The sequence below is a fragment of the Cherax quadricarinatus genome, chromosome 1 (assembly GCF_038502225.1).
Source record: "Cherax quadricarinatus isolate ZL_2023a chromosome 1, ASM3850222v1, whole genome shotgun sequence".
In the NCBI taxonomy this organism is placed as follows: Eukaryota; Metazoa; Arthropoda; class Malacostraca; order Decapoda; family Parastacidae; genus Cherax; species Cherax quadricarinatus.
The window spans coordinates 80,580,914-80,597,904 of NC_091292.1; the positions used below are offsets into that span (position 1 = coordinate 80,580,914).

At 42.0% G+C, this 16,991-nt stretch overlaps 1 long non-coding RNA gene across 1 annotated transcript in view; it reads right to left on the minus strand.

Moving 5' to 3' along the window:
- Nucleotides 1–210: 210 nt before the first annotated feature.
- Nucleotides 211–16,991, minus strand: part of LOC138852455 (uncharacterized) — a 385,253-nt gene continuing 368,472 nt past the window's right edge. The window contains exons 2-3 of the long non-coding RNA XR_011391759.1: nucleotides 5,280–5,411; nucleotides 211–1,253 (exon numbers count right to left, since the gene is read on the minus strand). This is a non-coding gene — a long non-coding RNA (uncharacterized lncRNA). The remainder of the gene's footprint in view (nucleotides 1,254–5,279; nucleotides 5,412–16,991) is intronic.

The window sequence follows — 16,991 nt, forward strand, 5'->3', positions numbered from 1 at the left end:
CATACTATTATGTGATCACCTAATCCTTGGGTTGTATCACAAATAGATTTTTTCCTGCAGTTGTAACCATAACATAGGTTTTATGTAGGAAAGGTGATCAGAGTAAAAAAAAAATTATAAACCTCGAAAAAAATTATATAAAAGATGTCTTACGAAAAAATACACAAAACAGTTATATAAATAGTAATTATAAAAAACATGGTCACTGTGTGTACTTACCTAATCCTGGCGTGGTTGAGGGCAGAGTTAAGGTAGGGTTGGGTTGAAGCTGGTGACCCCATCATGGGAGTAGAGAGACCCTCAGCGTTCTTGTGGAACTCTGCATACCCACCCAGGCCCCGCCTGCTGGGCACCTGCACACTCAGCAGCTCCGCCATGCCGAGCCTAGCTGCTGATCTCAGGAGGGATCCAAGATAGACAGCGGGACCCCTTGATCAGAGGCCGAGGAACAGAGGGAAGATGTGAGGCACTGTTCCAGCAGCTTTGCTGTCCAGAACAGTTCAGTTACCCAGGAAATTGTATTTGACTAGTTCAAATAGAATATTTTCTACACTAGCGGCACTAACAACACAATCCTGTAGTTTTATGTAACTTCAATAGCACAGGACTCGTTTCCTCACACGCAAAATAAACATCAGCGCCTAGATATGACTCTTTTGCCACAAACAAAAGCTGTAGGCACTCGTCTTATTCCAGCGCACACCCACACTGACCCCTGGCACCCGATCCTTGAATGACAGGACTCAACACTACCTGCCTAGGATACCACCCTTCTTAACACGGCCTTCCAAACTCCTGAAACTATTACAGTCCTGCGTGATGTTACTCTCACTTTCTCACGTATCTTTGGATGTCATGGATGGCAAGATAATCGTGATTATCCCATGCTCAACGCTCAACAAACAAGCCGCTATTTCAAGGTTCAGTAAATACTGAATTTCAGGGCAGCGGATTTGTTCATAGTCATTTTTAAGAGTTGGTTAAGGTGGGAGAGTAATGGAATGTGTGTCATAGCTGCAGTTCTCGTGACTACTGATTGACTCTACACTGCTCCAAGCTCGGTAATCTTCAGTTTAACTTTCTGACAGTTATGCTATGTTGGCATACGAAACCTTTCTTTCAGACTGTTTCACAATATTTTTCCTCTCGTATTCTAAAGTTCACAAGTTCTTCACTTCGCCTTCACTTTCACTATCACTCATTGCAACAATTCTACTGTTTACCACTTTTTTTTTTAGATATGTGGCATCAACCTGTATGAGAGAAACGTTGGTTAGTTGCAGGGAAACGAACACACATAACATCATTTTTCAGAGTCGTCAGCAGTGGGTCAGCATGTACCTAACGCTCGCGCCAACGCCCGCATGCCCGCACACGTCCGCGAGCACGCACCCGCATACCCGCACGCACACCACGCTTCCTAATTACTCGATGTAATATATCATTGTCTACACCGGTTCTGACCTAGCTAGCACGATATAGTAATAATATACTGTATATAATGTAAATATAATAAATATTTCTTTTTCAGACCTGTATGTTTACAGTGATGAAATTATGTTAAAAAATGTTTATTCTGAGGTGGGAATCATGTTATTGATATAACTTTTTTACCCTTCATGTTCACGTGACCACTACACCTACAAACATCTTGAAATATTTTTAGTTTTGCACAGGTTTTATATTTAAATTAGATTAACTAAAGTAATAATAATAATGTGTAAACAAACCTTTGACGGATAAAATTATAAGGATAAAAATAAAGTTTCTTTGATTTTTTTCTACTGTTATCCAAATTTTCAGTTTTATTGATGCTAATTAGTTTAAGCTATTGTGATAACTAGCTAATACCAGTAAAGGTTATACGCAGACACATTGTTAACCATTAATTCTGTAATACAAACTAATTAATATTAAGATTTTCGATAAAATTACGAATTATTTGATATCAGCCAGTTGTGGCTCACGACTGAAACTCCCTGCACGTAGACTATACTGGTAAACCAGACTAACCTACCATAACCTAGCCTAAGCTATAACTTAGTCTAAACTAACCTAACCTAAACTACTATAACCTAGCCTAAGCTATAACCTTGTCTAAACTAACCTAAACTAAACTACTATAACCTGGCCTAAGCTACACCCTAGTCTAAGCTAATCTAACCTAAACTACTATAACCTAGCCTAGGCTAACCTAAACTAATATACCCTAGCCTCACCTAACGAAGAATAACAAATATTACACAATCATGTGAGCGGCAGTTCTGAGGAAAGTGCATGAGGCAAGTGCATGCTCTAATTTGAACATAGGTTGCAGACTGTGTGTACTCCCCTAGGTGTGCTTGCAGGGGGTAAGATAAGATAAGATAAGATTTCGTTCGGATTTTTAACCCCGGAGGGTTAGCCACCCAGGATAACCCAAGAAAGTCAGTGCGTCATCGAGGACTGTCTAACTTATTTCCATTGGGGTCCTTAATCTTGTCCCCCAGGATGCGACCCACACCAGTCGACTAACACCCAGGTACCTATTTGCTGCTAGGTGAACAGGACAACAGGTGTAAGGAAACGTGTCGGAATGTTTCCACCCGCCGGGAATCGAACCCGGGCCCTCCGTGTGTGAAGCGGGAGCTTTAGCCACCAGGCCACCGGGCCTGGTCCTTCCTGATCCTTCAACCTTAAATACTAACAACCACCTTTACTGATTCCTGGCTTCTGGAGCCCTATCATAACTAGAAGCTGTGTACTGAGCTTCCTTTTTTTCACTAACTGATCATAATGAGACTGAAGAATGAGACACTTGTACAACATTTGGGAATCTTTATTCAGGAAACGTTTCGCCAGCCAGTGGCTTCTTCAGTCCAATACAGAGAGTAACACTTGAAGATGAGTAGTGGTTTGAGGTAATCAGTCCCCCAGGCTGGAGTCGATGTATTCAGTCCAAAATTCTTGAGAAATGTACATTGTATGTGTGGAGATGGTCATACACTGCAGCCAGATGACTGCTTATACACTACAGTCTGACGACTGCAGTGTATAAGCATCTTCTCCAAACATATGCTGTACATTTCTCAAGACTGATGGACTGAACACATCTACTCCAGGCTGAGGGAATGATTACCTCAGACTAATACTCATCTTCCACTGTTGTTCTCTGTAATAGAGGGTTAAGTATGGCTCGTCGAGAAACAGTACAAGTGTTTCCTGATACGGGTCTTAGTCATATGATGACCCGCCGTTGGAGCTTTTGGCCATCTGACCGAGGCCCTCCGCTGGCTTACCGGTCCACCCCCCTTTAAAAATTATGGTCATTTTTGCTTCTGTAATGGACTGCAGAAGCCACTGACTGGCGAAACGTTTCCTCACTAAAGATTCTCATTCTTCAACTTTTCGGTTCTGAAAGCCATTTTCATCACATAATGAGACGGAACAAGTCATTCCTACCGTCCCTGTAATTCAACTGCGCAATAGTTAACATAACTGCTTCTGACTACTTTGCATCGAAAACAACTTGCCCACATCCACTCCTATGTAGTCCCCGAGTATTTTTTCTGTCATATTCATATCACCTCTGATCCTCCTCTCTTCTACTGGTTGTTAGCTTTAGATCCTTTGATCTCGCCTTGTAGGTTAGCCTAGTCTCGCTACGAAAGTTTGAATCTGCCCGAGATTCTTTACGTGCTTAACAAAGTTTTGGCTCTATGCTGGTGCTGCATGCTCAAGCAGTGACCCTCAATAAGTGAGATGAAAAAAACCGTTTTCAGTACCTTCTCACTTATGTTCCTGAAAACAGTTTTCATGTATGTTACAAAAAGATGGACCCAGTTTCAAAGAAGTACTACTTTGAAATTGAATAGTTCATTTTGAAACATCTGTATTTTGCTAGCCACGCATACGCCTCTGAGGTTATTCTGTTGACAAACGCTTTGAGGTACAGGGTAAGCGTGATGTCTCTTCCCTGATCCATATATGTGCCTGACACACTGAAGCATTTCACCCCTCAGATGGTTATTTGTTTGATCGTTCCCTCCACTGCCCTGTTTGAATCTTCTTATATTAAACTTCAGCAACCACTTAACAAGTGTCCAAGTCTTCCTGCAGTGTTCTTCAGTTATCCTCAGTCTGAAGGGATCAGCTTCACTTCAGACAGAATAACTGAAGAACAGGAAATATATGGGGTGATAGGATTTATCCCTAGGGAGTCTTCTTGTGTGCTTAAGAGTGAGTGCGTGTGTACATATCTGTTTTAGCAGAGGTCTTGTATGTGTGTGTGTGTACTCATCGATTTGTACTCATCTGTTTGTGGTTGCAGAGGTCTCGCTTGGACCACTAGCTTTGCTTCTTAACTGACATACTGAGCTCGCTTTCTCCTAGCCTTACTAGTTTTACATATTCTTTAAGCTATGTATAGATCATGCCTGTGTGTGGGAGGGGAGTGGGAGATTTACTGCATTTACAACAGTTAATTTGTGCTCACCAGTAAGTGATCACGTGACCCGCATCGGCATTTGCGTGCGTCCAAAACCAAAATAAAAAAAAATAAAAGTGTTAATAATTAAGTCTTGGCAGACAGTTCACGTCCAAGAATTAAAAAAAAAAAAAAGATTCAAAGAGAAACAATTATATGTCTATCTCACCCCCCTCTGACCCCTTTTTTTGCCCTTCCCTCCCAACCTGCTCCCCTCCCTCCCTCTCTTCTTCCTCCCTCCAAGACTGACCTCGCTCACCCAGACGTCAGTGATATTAAAGGTCAGTGTGCAGGTTGGGCCAACATGGGTCAAAAGGTGAAGGGTGACGTCCTTATAGTGCAGTACATGGCGCAAGGAGGAGTACGTACACTTGCCTAGGACAAGGTAAACACCCTACCCATGGCAAGGTAAACACACCTGCCCAGAGCAAGGTAAACACACTTGCCCAAGGCAAGGTAAACACGTCTACCCAAGGCAAGGTAAACACACCTGTCCAAAGCAAGGTAAACACACGTGCCCAGGGCAAGGTTATCACTGTAACAAAGTGCAACTATGTTTCAGTGGTGGTTCCGTTTCTATTTCTAGAGAAGGCTGAAGAATGGCCCCCAGTGTTTATGAGTCACATGAGAGTGTTGTATAAGTAACACTCATAACTGACAGCTACGCCCTCACCGGTCACTGCTGACACTGTTACACTCAGCTGTCACTGCTGACAATTAGGTACATCCTCAGTTGTTATTGGTGACAATTAGGTACACTCTTGACACTTAATAACATCCACAGCTTTCACTGCTGGCACATAATAACACTCACAGCTGTCACTGCTGACAATAACACCCACAGTTTTCACTGCTGATAACACCCACAGCTGTCACTGCTAACATTTAACCACACCCTCAGCTGTCATTTCTGACACCTGACACCAAGCGAGGCCGCGCACACCATCTGCAAGAAAAGAAAGAAGAGTTAGTGATCGCTGTTAGCTATATACCAGTCGTATTTCATCAATTTACAAAACGAATTCATACATTCACGATCACTACTGTAACTATGAGAACGAAAATATAGTGGATCAGGTAATATAACCCGACACACACACACACACACATACATACAAACACACAAAGGTTTGCAACAAGACTAGTCCCGGAGCTAAGGGGTATGCCCTACGAGAAGAGGTTAAGGGAAATCAACCTGACGACACTGGAGGACAGGAGGGATAGAGGGGACATGATAACTACATATACCGAGACGAATCGACAAGGTGGACAGAGACAGGATATCCCAGAGATGAGACACAACAACAAGGGGTCACAGTTGGAAGCTGAAGACTCGCACAGGGTGTGATGTTAGAAATACTTTCTAACATCACAGGCATGTTAGAAAGTATTTCTTCAGTCACAGAATTGTCAGGAAGTGGAATACCCTGGGAAGTGATGTAGTGGAGGCAGGATCCATACACACTTTTAAGACGACGTATGATAAAGCTCATGGAGCAGGAAGAGTGACCTAGCAGCGACAAGTTAAGAGGCGGGGCCAGGAGCTATGACTCGACCTCTGCAACCACAACTAGGCGAGTACACACAAACACACACACACACACACACACACACACACACACACACACACACACACACACACACACACACACACACACACACATACACATTGGTTCCTTGAATTTAACCCTGCCAAATGCAGTCACGAAGATCGGGGAAGGGCAAAGAAGACCGCAAACAGAATATAGGCTAGGTGGCCAAAGACTGCAATCCTCATTCAAGGGGAAAGATCTTGGGGTGAGTATAATACCGAGAACGTCTCCGGAACCATATTTCAACCAGATAACTGCTGCGGCATATGGGCGCCTGCCAAACCTAAGAATAGCGTTCCGATACCTCAGTAAGGAATCGTTCAAGAACCTATACACCGTGTATGTCAGGCCCGTACTGGAGTATGCAGCACCAGTTTGGAACCCACACCTGGTCAAGCACGTCAAGAAATTAAAGAAAGTGCAAAGGTTTGCAACAAGGCTAGTTCCAGAGCTAAGGGGAATGCCCTACGAAGAAAGGTTAAGGGAAATCGGCCTGACGACACTGAAGGACAGGAGGGTCAGGGGAGACATGATAACGACAAGCAAAATACTGCGCGGAAGAGATAAGGTGGACAAAGACAGAATGTTCCAGAGAGGGAACATAGAAACAAGGGGTCACATTTGGAAGTTGAAGACTCAGATGAGTCAAAGGAATGTTAGGAAGTATTTCTTCAGTCATAGAGTTGTCAGGAAGTGGAATAGTCTGGCAAGTGATGTAGTGGAGGCAGGAACCATACATAGTTTTAAGACGAGGTATGATACAGCTCATGGAGCAGGGAGAGAGTGGACCTAGTAGCGGTCAGTGAAGAGGCGGGGCCAGGAGCTTACTCTCGACCCCTGCAACCACAAATAGGTGAGTACACACATAACATTTAAAAAAGTTAATGAGTTTAAGTACGGAATCTAAACGAGTTATCAACGAGTCAACGAGCTTAAGTACAGCAGAACTTGCGATCTTGGCTTAAATAGCAAGGCTCATATTGCCATATAGGACAAGCGAAAATTTGTGTGTGCAAAAATTTCGTCAAAATCATTCTGAACCAGACGAAAAAAACATATTTGATTGTGTTTGTTTAGTACTAAATTACTGTAAACGTATTTAAAATATATTTCGTTGGGTTAGGCTAAAATAAATTGTTCTTGTTATAATAAGGTTAGGTAAGTTTTCTAAGATTCTTTTGGTGCAAAATTAAAATTTTTTACATCAAAATTAATGAAAAAAATCTATCTTTAAACGTATAAGATAAAATTTTGGAAAGGACTTAATTTTAAATGAGTTCTTGCTAATTGACCAGTTTTACATATTCGGCACGACATAATATATATATATATATATATATATATATATATATATATATATATATATATATATATATATATATATATATATATATATATATATATATATATATATATATATATATATTACACTGGAATAAGGCCACAGCATTTAAAGGAAATGGTTAATCCAGTTATTGGGGAAATTGCAGAGACACTGCTTTCAGAGATCACAAGGTTCGTCAACAATTCCTTGGCTGGTCTGATTCCTGATGAAATTAGACCTTTCTTTTTTGGTGCAACACTTTGTGCACTTAAAAAGAAGGATGGAGGAATTCGGCCAATTGCAGTAGGCAACACGTTACGCCGCCTACTATCCAAAGCTGCTGTCCGAAGTATTCGTGCACAGGCAGCCATGATGCTTCAACCAAACCAGCTTGGCTTTGGGGTCTCTCAAGGAAGTGAAGCAGCAGTTCATGCAACAAAGGCGTATATCAACAACCTGCCTGAGGACAATGCAGTGGTAAAATTAGATTTCAAGAATGCGTTCAATCTCCTGAAAAGAGACGTGGTATTAGCAGCAGTACAAGAACATTTCCCTGGTCTCTTCCCTTTTGTTTCAGCTGGGTATAGCAAGGAATCAATGCTTCTCTTTGGAGAGCATGAAATCACATCATCGGAGGGTGTCCAACAAGGAGATCCTCTTGCACCATTTCTCTTCTGTATAGCAGTTAGGGAAATCACAGTCAGACTGACCAGCGAGCTAAACATCTGGTTCCTAGATGATGGCACACTAGCAGGTACAAAGGAGTCCCTCCTACATGACCTTACACAGGTAATGACACGGAGACAGGAAATGGGTCTCGTCCTGAATCCATCCAAATGTGAAATCATCTCAGTCAGTCAACAAGTGATAAATGCAGTGAGATCAAAACTACCGGGAGCAGCAGTCATTGCCCCCACAAATAGTGTCTTGCTAGGAGCACCTCTGGGAAGCAATGCCATTGACACAATTCTCAGGAAGAAATTGGAAGAGTTAAGGAGAATGGAACAACGAATAGGCAATCTGGACACCCACGATGCCTTGTACCTTCTCACAAAGTGCTTGAGTCTGCCCAGGTTGACATATTTCCTAAGATGTGCACCTTCATATGATAGCCCTATACTGCACGAGTATGACAGTATTCTGAGGCAGATTTTTATGAAAGTACTTAACCTTACTCTAGAAGACGGGCAGTGGAACCAAGCTACACTTCCAGTCAGACTAGGAGGCATTGGTGTCCGCAAGTCATCACAGATTGCGTTATCTGCTTTTCTGTCCTCGTGTATTGCATCCAGAGAGCTTGTAGCAGCGATTCTCCCTGAACATCTTAGGGACAAGATTGGAGTCCAGGACCAAAAATTCATTGACGGAGCAATGATCTGGGATAATCTAACGGGCTCTGAAACCAGACCTGCTCCCCCCAACAACTACAAACAATCGCACTGGGATGGTCCAATAGTGGAAAATATAGCCTCAACAATGCTTCAGAGTGTGTCAGGAAAGGATAGAGCCTGCCTCCTGGCAGTGAGAGCCCCTCATGCTGGGGACTTTCTGTTGGCTGTTCCCAACTCCAGCCTTGGCACACGCCTCGACCCACAGACCATCCGCATCGGTGTTGCCCTTCGACTTGCCGCCCCTATTCTCGCCGAACACAGGTGTATTTGTGGCAGTGAAGCAGCAGACCGATTCGGGTACCATGGTCTTGTGTGCCGTAAATCCGAGGGAAAGATTGCAAGACATGAGGAGGTTAATAACATTATCAAGAGGAGTCTCACAACAGCTGGATGCCCAGCAGTACGGGAGCCACCCCAACTATGCAGATCTGATGGCAGCCAGAAGCGTCCAGATGGTATCACCCTTCAAGCCTGGACAGATGGGAAGCAGGTGGTGTGGGACTATACATGTGCATCTACCTTGGCTGATACCTATCTCCAATACACCAAGGAGGAAGGAGGGGCAGCTGCCAGCTTCAGGGAGTCCCAAAAGTCTAGAAAATATGGAGAACTTGCCCATCATTATATGTTTGTTCCCATAGGCTCAGAGACCCTTGGCTCATGGGGAAAGAGTGCATCTAAATTCCTTAAGGAGCTGGGAAAAAGACTCATCAGGGTAACTAGGGATCCCAGGGCAGCTAGTTTTCTGTTCCAGCGGCTCAGTGCGGCTGTTCAAAGGGGTAATGCCTGCTGTATTTTGGGCACACGCCCCAGCTCTGAGGAGCTGGATGAGATTTTCGCCTTATAATCGGTGATACACACGTAACAACATGTACCTTATATGCCACCTTTATATCAACAATGTATCTCTTAAATCTTCTGTACCATATTATGTAATAATATATATATATATATATATATATATATATATATATATATATATATATATATATATGTTATATAGTGCCCAATAGGTAAAACTTGTCAATTAGCAGGAACTCGTTTAATATTAAGTCCTTTCTAAAGTTTTCTATTATACGTTTAAAGATATATTTTTTCTTTTAATGCAAAAATTAATAATTTTGTACCAAAAGAACCTTGGAAAACTTACCTAACCTTATTATAAACAAGCACAATTTAATTTAGCCTAATCCAACTAAATATATATTAGATAATTTTACAATAACTTAATAATAAACAAACACAATATATTTTTTCGTTAGGTTCAGAAAGATTTTTGCGAAATTATTGCGCACACAAATTTTCGCTTGCCTTATTCTGTCGCGAGGGGTTCGAATTGAGGGATTTGGGAATAACACACACCATGGATGGCTGGTAACTTATAATTACTTATAAAATAAAGGAGAGCCTCAGAGCCTGACCTGTCTCCTCTTATATCTTGATTTCAACTGCCGAGGGTGACACAGTGCGGGCATGGCATTCAAGGAGCTCGTGACGTCACATACAATGACTCACTAACGGTCTCATTCACGTAGGGAGGCGGTGAATCATAACGGTCATAACTAGTAAGTTTATTCAGGTATACACAAATACAGTTACATAGATTATCATACATAGCAGTATATGTGTAGAGAACCTGGGATAACCCAAAAAAGTCAAAGTGTCTTATTTCCATTGGGGTTCTTTTACCTTATTATTATATAATTATTATTATTATAATCAAGGGGGAAGCGCTAAACCCGGAGGATTATACAGCGCCTGGGGGGGGGGATGTGGAAGGCATTCAGGCTTAATTCGGAGAACTGGAGCACAGATCCAATTCCCTAAATCAAGAGCCCCTCACCAACATCAAGGAACCTTCCTTGAGGGGATTATAATATAAAGGTTATAATATCTTATTATTATTCTATAATGAAGATAACATCTTATTATCATACTAAAAAGACTATCTACTACACGAGGGTCAATAAGACTATCTACAATACGAGGGTCATTACTAGGAATAAGGTAAAATTACACGTGTGTTAGCTAAAAAAAAAATAAAAAGATCATTCCCCTCCCTTTCTGTAGCTACATTCATCAGACACCTTTTGGCACTCTTCTTGAACTGGTTCATGCTATGACTGGCTTTGACATGTGCGGGCAGTCTGTTCCATTCCTTTATTGCTGTACAATAAAAGGTGTTTGAAGCCTGGCCAATGACTGTGGGTACTACAAAGTTGTGCTCTCTCCCCCCTAGTACTATGATTGCTTTGGTTCCCAACCTTGACAAAATTGACAGCAAGATATTCTGGACACTGTTTGTGAGCAATTTTATAAACATGATTTAGCTTCAGTTGTTTTACTCTGTCTTCAACATTCAACATATCCAACTGCTGTAATTCATCCTGGCCTACATGCTCTCTTGGTCCCAGCTCCAGGATGAATCTTACGATTTTGTTCTGGGTGATTTGCAGTCTATCAGTTTTTTTTTGTCAAGGCAGAGCACCATGAAGAGCAAGCGTAATCCATATGACACTGTATAAGGGCTAGACATAGGGTCCTGCGAGCCTCAGTAGGTAGACACTGTACTTGTCCAAAGAAGAACTTCAGTCTGGCATTCGCTTTCTTTACTACACTGTTCCCTATCTATTCTCCTGACATGCATGGGTCCAAGGGGATTCCCAGATATTTTACTGATGAAACCAAAGTGATGGGCTCCCCATTACACTGGACATTAAAATTATTTACCCTTCTCAGTTTATGTTTAGTGCCAAAGAGAATGGCTTCAGTTTTCCCGAGGTGTAATGATAGTTTGTTGTCTACTAACCATTTGCTGCAGGACTCCAGTTCCAGTGTTAATACATTAGCTATATCTTGTGGGTTTTTACCTGACACTAACAGAGCGCTGTCATCTGCATACACAGGAGTTTGCACTTGACACTGATAGGCATGTCATTAACATAGCATAAAAATAATAAGGGACCCAGAATACTACCTTGGGGAACTCCACATGCTATCGGCAGGGGTTCTGATTCCGTTTTGTTGATTTTGACAATTTGTCTCCTGTTGCTAAGGTAGGACTTAAACCAGTCTACAGAACCTATACCGATACCTTTTAGTTTCTTACATAATATATTGTGATTGACGGTATCGAAGGCCTTTTGCAGGTCTAAAGTTACCATACCTATGAGGTTCCCCATTGACATTTTAGTTCTCAAGTAATCCATCAGATTAATTAGGGAGGTGTCGGTTGAGTAAGATCTAAAGCCTGATTGATAGCTATGAAGAATGTTGTTGTCATTAAGGTACTTAACTACTTGAGAGTACACCGCCCTCTCTAGAATTTTGGATATTACACTGAGTATACTAACAGGCCTATAGTTGCTGACATCAGACCTACTATTTTTCTTGAAGATAGGAGTAACTCTGGCCTCCTTGAACCCCTCCGGTACGGTATTAGTGGTGATGGACAAATTTATTATGTGAGCAATAGGGATTGACAGTTCAGAAGCACCATCTTTTAGGAACATAGACGGGATGTTATCCAGGACAGTGCTCTTAGTTGGGTTTAACCTGCTTAGTTCTTTTTGAATAAAGTCCTGAGATACACTTACTAGTTGACAACTGTTTGGGGTTACCCCTTTATTGGTATAGTATATTTGAAACTTATCAGAGTCTGTGTTAAAGGTATTTGATGCAGCTGGTAGTTTACTTACTAGTGTTGATGCAACAGATGTGTAGTAGGAATTAAAACAATTTGCCACCTTAGATGTTTCGTGGCATACCTCATTATCGATAGTGAGTACTATGTTAGACCTATCTACTGGTTTATGACTATACCCCAACTGTTTTAGTTGTTGCCAGAGCTTTTTGGGGTTATGCTTATACTCTTCAATTTTTGAGCAATAGTGCTTTGCCTTTGCTCCTTTTATCAGTCTCTGCACTCTGTTCCTCACCCTTTGGAATTCATTTAGTGCTACAATATCCTGTCTGTTTGCCTTAAATCTTTTCAGCAGCTGGTCTCTGAATTTCATATTATCTAATATCTCAGTAGTCATCCAGGGTTCAGTTCTTCGTTTAATCCTAACCTCTTTAACTGGTACAATATTATCAAGGATGGTAGTGAACATTGTTTTGAATTTTTCCCAGGCATCATTTACGTCCGTGCAACTTGTTATCTCTGTCCAGTCACAATTGTGTAGCCAATTTACCAGTGTTTCTTTACTGTAGTTTCTAGTTGACCTCATTTTTATTGTCCTGTGTAGGCCTATCCTATCCCTAGTGATTTTCCTGGTGCAGTAAATGATGAAATGATCACTAAGGCTGTAGTAGTGACGCCTGACTGACTAATGTTCTCAGAGCGGTTACAATGTGGTCAATTAGGGTGGCTGAGAACTGTGTGATCCGGGTTGGTGTATTAATTAGTTGAGTGTAATTATTTAAACCTAGAATTTGCTTATACTGAAATACTACAGTACAGTACTACTGACAATTCGGCAAGAAGAGCATAGCTATTTAAGCCAAAATCGCAAGTTTTACCTTTCTGCACGACACACACACACACACATACATACATTATATATATATATATATATATATATATATATATATATATATATATATATATATATATATATATATATATATATATATATATATATATATATATAAAGGAGGCATCGTGTATGCAAGTTATAAAACGCTCAACTCTGCATGACACTCAGGCATCAAAAGACTTGACTTGAAAACTTAATGAGCAAGATTATTAAAAACGATTTCGCACCGTACAATTTTCTTAGTTCAAGGCTCCTCTTATTAATATATTAATAAATGTTACAATGTGTGTGTGTGTGTGTATGTTTGTTTTTTGTTTGTGTGTGTGTGTGTGTGTGTACTCACCTAGTTGTACTCACCTAGTTGAGGTTGCAGGGGTCGAGTCCGAGCTCCTGGCCCCGCCTCTTCACTGATCGCTACTAGGTCACTCTCCCTGAACCATGAGCTTTATCATACCTCTGCTTAAAGCTATGTATGGATCCTGCCTCCACTGCATCGCTTCCCAAACTATTCCACTTACTGACTACTCTGTGGCTCAAGAAATACTTCCTAACATCCCTGTGATTCATCTGTGTCTTCAACTTCCAACTGTATCCCCTTGTTACTGTGTCCAATCTCTGGAACATCCTGTCTTTGTCCACCTTGTCAATTCCTCTCAGTATTTTGTATGTCGTTATCTCTCCTGTCCTCCAGTGTCGTCAGGTTGATTTCCCTTAACCTCTCCTCGTAGGACATACCTCTTAGCTCTGGGACTAGTCTTGTTGCAAACCTTTGCACTTTCTCTAGTTTCTTTACGTGCTTAACTAGGTGTGGGTTCCAAACTGGTGCCGCATACTCCAAAATGGGCCTAACGTACACGGTGTACAGGGTCCTGAACGATTCCTTATTAAGATGTCGGAATGCTGTTCTGAGGTTTGCTAGGCGCCCATATGCTGAAGCAGTTATTTGGTTGATGTGTGCTTCAGGAGATGTGCCTGGTGTTATACTCACCCCAAGATCTTTTTCTTTGAGTAAGGTTTGTAGTCTCTGGCCCCCTAGACTGTACTCCGTCTGCGGTCTTCTTTGCCCTTCCTCAATCTTCATGACTTTGCACTTGGTGGGATTGAACTCCAGGAGCCAGTTGCTGGACCAGGTCTGCAGCCTGTCCAGATCCCTTTGTAGTTCTGCCTGGTCTTCGATCGAGTGAATTCTTCTCATCAACTTCACGTCATCTGCAAACAGGGACACCTCAGAGTCTATTCCTTCCGTCATGTCGTTCACAAATACCAGAAACAGCACTGGTCCTAGGACTGACCCCTGTGGGACCCCGCTGGTCACAGGTGCCCACTCTGACACCTCGCCACGTACCATGACTCGCTGCTGTCTTCCTGACAAGTATTCCCTGATCCATTGTAATGACTTCCCTGTTATCCCTGCTTGGTCCTCCAGATTTTGCACTAATCTCTTGTGTGGAACTGTGTCAAACGCCTTCTTGCACGCGCGCGCGCGCGCGCGCGCGTGTGTGTGTGTGTGTGTGTGTGTGTGTGTGTGTGTGTGTGTGTGTGTGTGTGTGTGTGTGTGTGTACAATTGCCTGATGACATATAACTTGGAGCACTTTAACCCCTTTCAGTTGTACTCCTTAAAACGTAAACAAGAAAGATTAATCATTATCTACACCTGGAACATTCTGAAGGGATTGTTCTCAAATCTGCACACTGAAATCACTCCATATGAAAGCACGAGGGTTGACAACCAGTGCAACATATTTCCAGGGTAAGTACACTGAGAAAGAACTTACTAAGTGTAAAGGGACCACGGCTCTTCAACATCCTCCCATTGTATATAGAGATAATTAATAACAACCCCCTTGGCTATCTTAATGAGGGAATTTGATAAGCTCCTCAAGTCAGCCCCTGATCAGCTGGGCTGTGGTGTATACGCTGGACTGCGGGCGGCAGGCAACAACAGCCTGGTGGATCAGGTCAGCAACCAGGGGCCTGGTCTGGAACCGTCCCACTACATACTTTTGACTGTGCGGTATCTCATATATATATATATATATATATATATATATATATATATATATATATATATATATATATATATATATAAGGTTCGTAGGTTCGAGTCTCCTTCAGCCAGAGATCAGTGTTTGTGTATATTTCGCCTGCTCTTGCGAATTCCTTGCATATATATATATATATATATATATATATATATATATATATATATATATATATATATATATATATATATATATATATATATATATATATATATATATATATATAATTAATTATTATTGTAACCACGAATGAGTGGTATTGATCAATAACAACACTGCGCTAGCCAAGGATTCGAACCCATGTTGTACTGGCCTGCCTCATGGTAAGCGAGAACCACATGACCCTTTGAACCACAGGACCACCCAACCCTACAAACAATGGCGCAGCCAGCACAGAGCTAGCTGTTGGGCCGCCATCCGAGGGGATACGGAAGTGTGGGAGCTTCTAAGCTAATTTCGTTCTCATCCCTGTTTGGTGTACTAGCCTCACTAGCAGCATTTATGTGCTGGCTGCGCCATTCTTTGTAGGGTTCGGTAATGACACGATTGCAAACAAACCATACCCCGGCCGGGATTGAACCCGCAGTCAGAGAGTCTCAAAACTCCAGCCCGTCGCGTTAGCCACTAGACCAGCTAGCCACAAATAAGATTCGTCCAACTAGGCATATTTCTACACCATAGGAAGGTTAGCACAGGCACCACTGTGACCACTGTGACCACTGTTTGCAATCGTGTCATTACGATTTCGTGAGTCATGTTGACGGCAGTGAAGGGACTTGAGCTAGAGTTCGTCACGGCCACGCTAGCTGGAGATTCGTCTGTAAAAACTTGCATTTGTGGTCACAGTGGTGCCTGTGCTAACCTTCCTATGGTGTAGAAATATGCCTAGTTGGACGAATCTTATTTGTGGCTAGCTGGTCTAGTGGCTAACGCGACGGGCTGGAGTTTTGAGACTCTCTGACCGCGGGTTCAATCCCGGCCGGGGTATGGTTTCAAGAGCGTATCGGTCTGTAGTGGAAGGAAGGCGGGGTAGGGGTCGGCCTAGGAAAGGTTGGAGGGAGAGGGTAAAGGAGGTTTTGTGTGCGAGGGGCTTGGACCTCCAGGGGGGAAGCGTGAGCGTGTTTGATAGGAGTGAATGGAGACAAATGGTTGTTAATACTTGACGTGCTGTTGGAGTGTGAGCAAAGTAACATTTATGAAGGGATTCAGGGAAACCGGCAGGCCGGACTTGAGTCCTGGAGATGGGAAGTACAGTGCCTGCACTCTGAAGGAGGGGTGTTAATGTTGCAGTTTAAAAACTGTAGTGTAAAACACCCTTCTGGCAAGACAGTGATGGAGTGAATGATGGTGAAAGTTTTTCTTTTTCGAGCCACCCTGCCTTGGTGGGAATCGGCCAGTGTGCTAATAAAAAAAATACATCTAAAATATATTTAGTTGGGTTAGGCTAAAATAAATTGTTCTTGTTATAATAAGGTTAGGTAACTTTTCTAAGATTCTTTTGGTGCAAAATTAAAATGTTTTACAATAACATTAATGAAAAAATATATCTTTAAACGTATAAGAGAAAATTTTAGAAAGGACTTTTAATTTTAAATGAGTTCTTGATAATTGACCAGTTTTAGACACACACACATACAC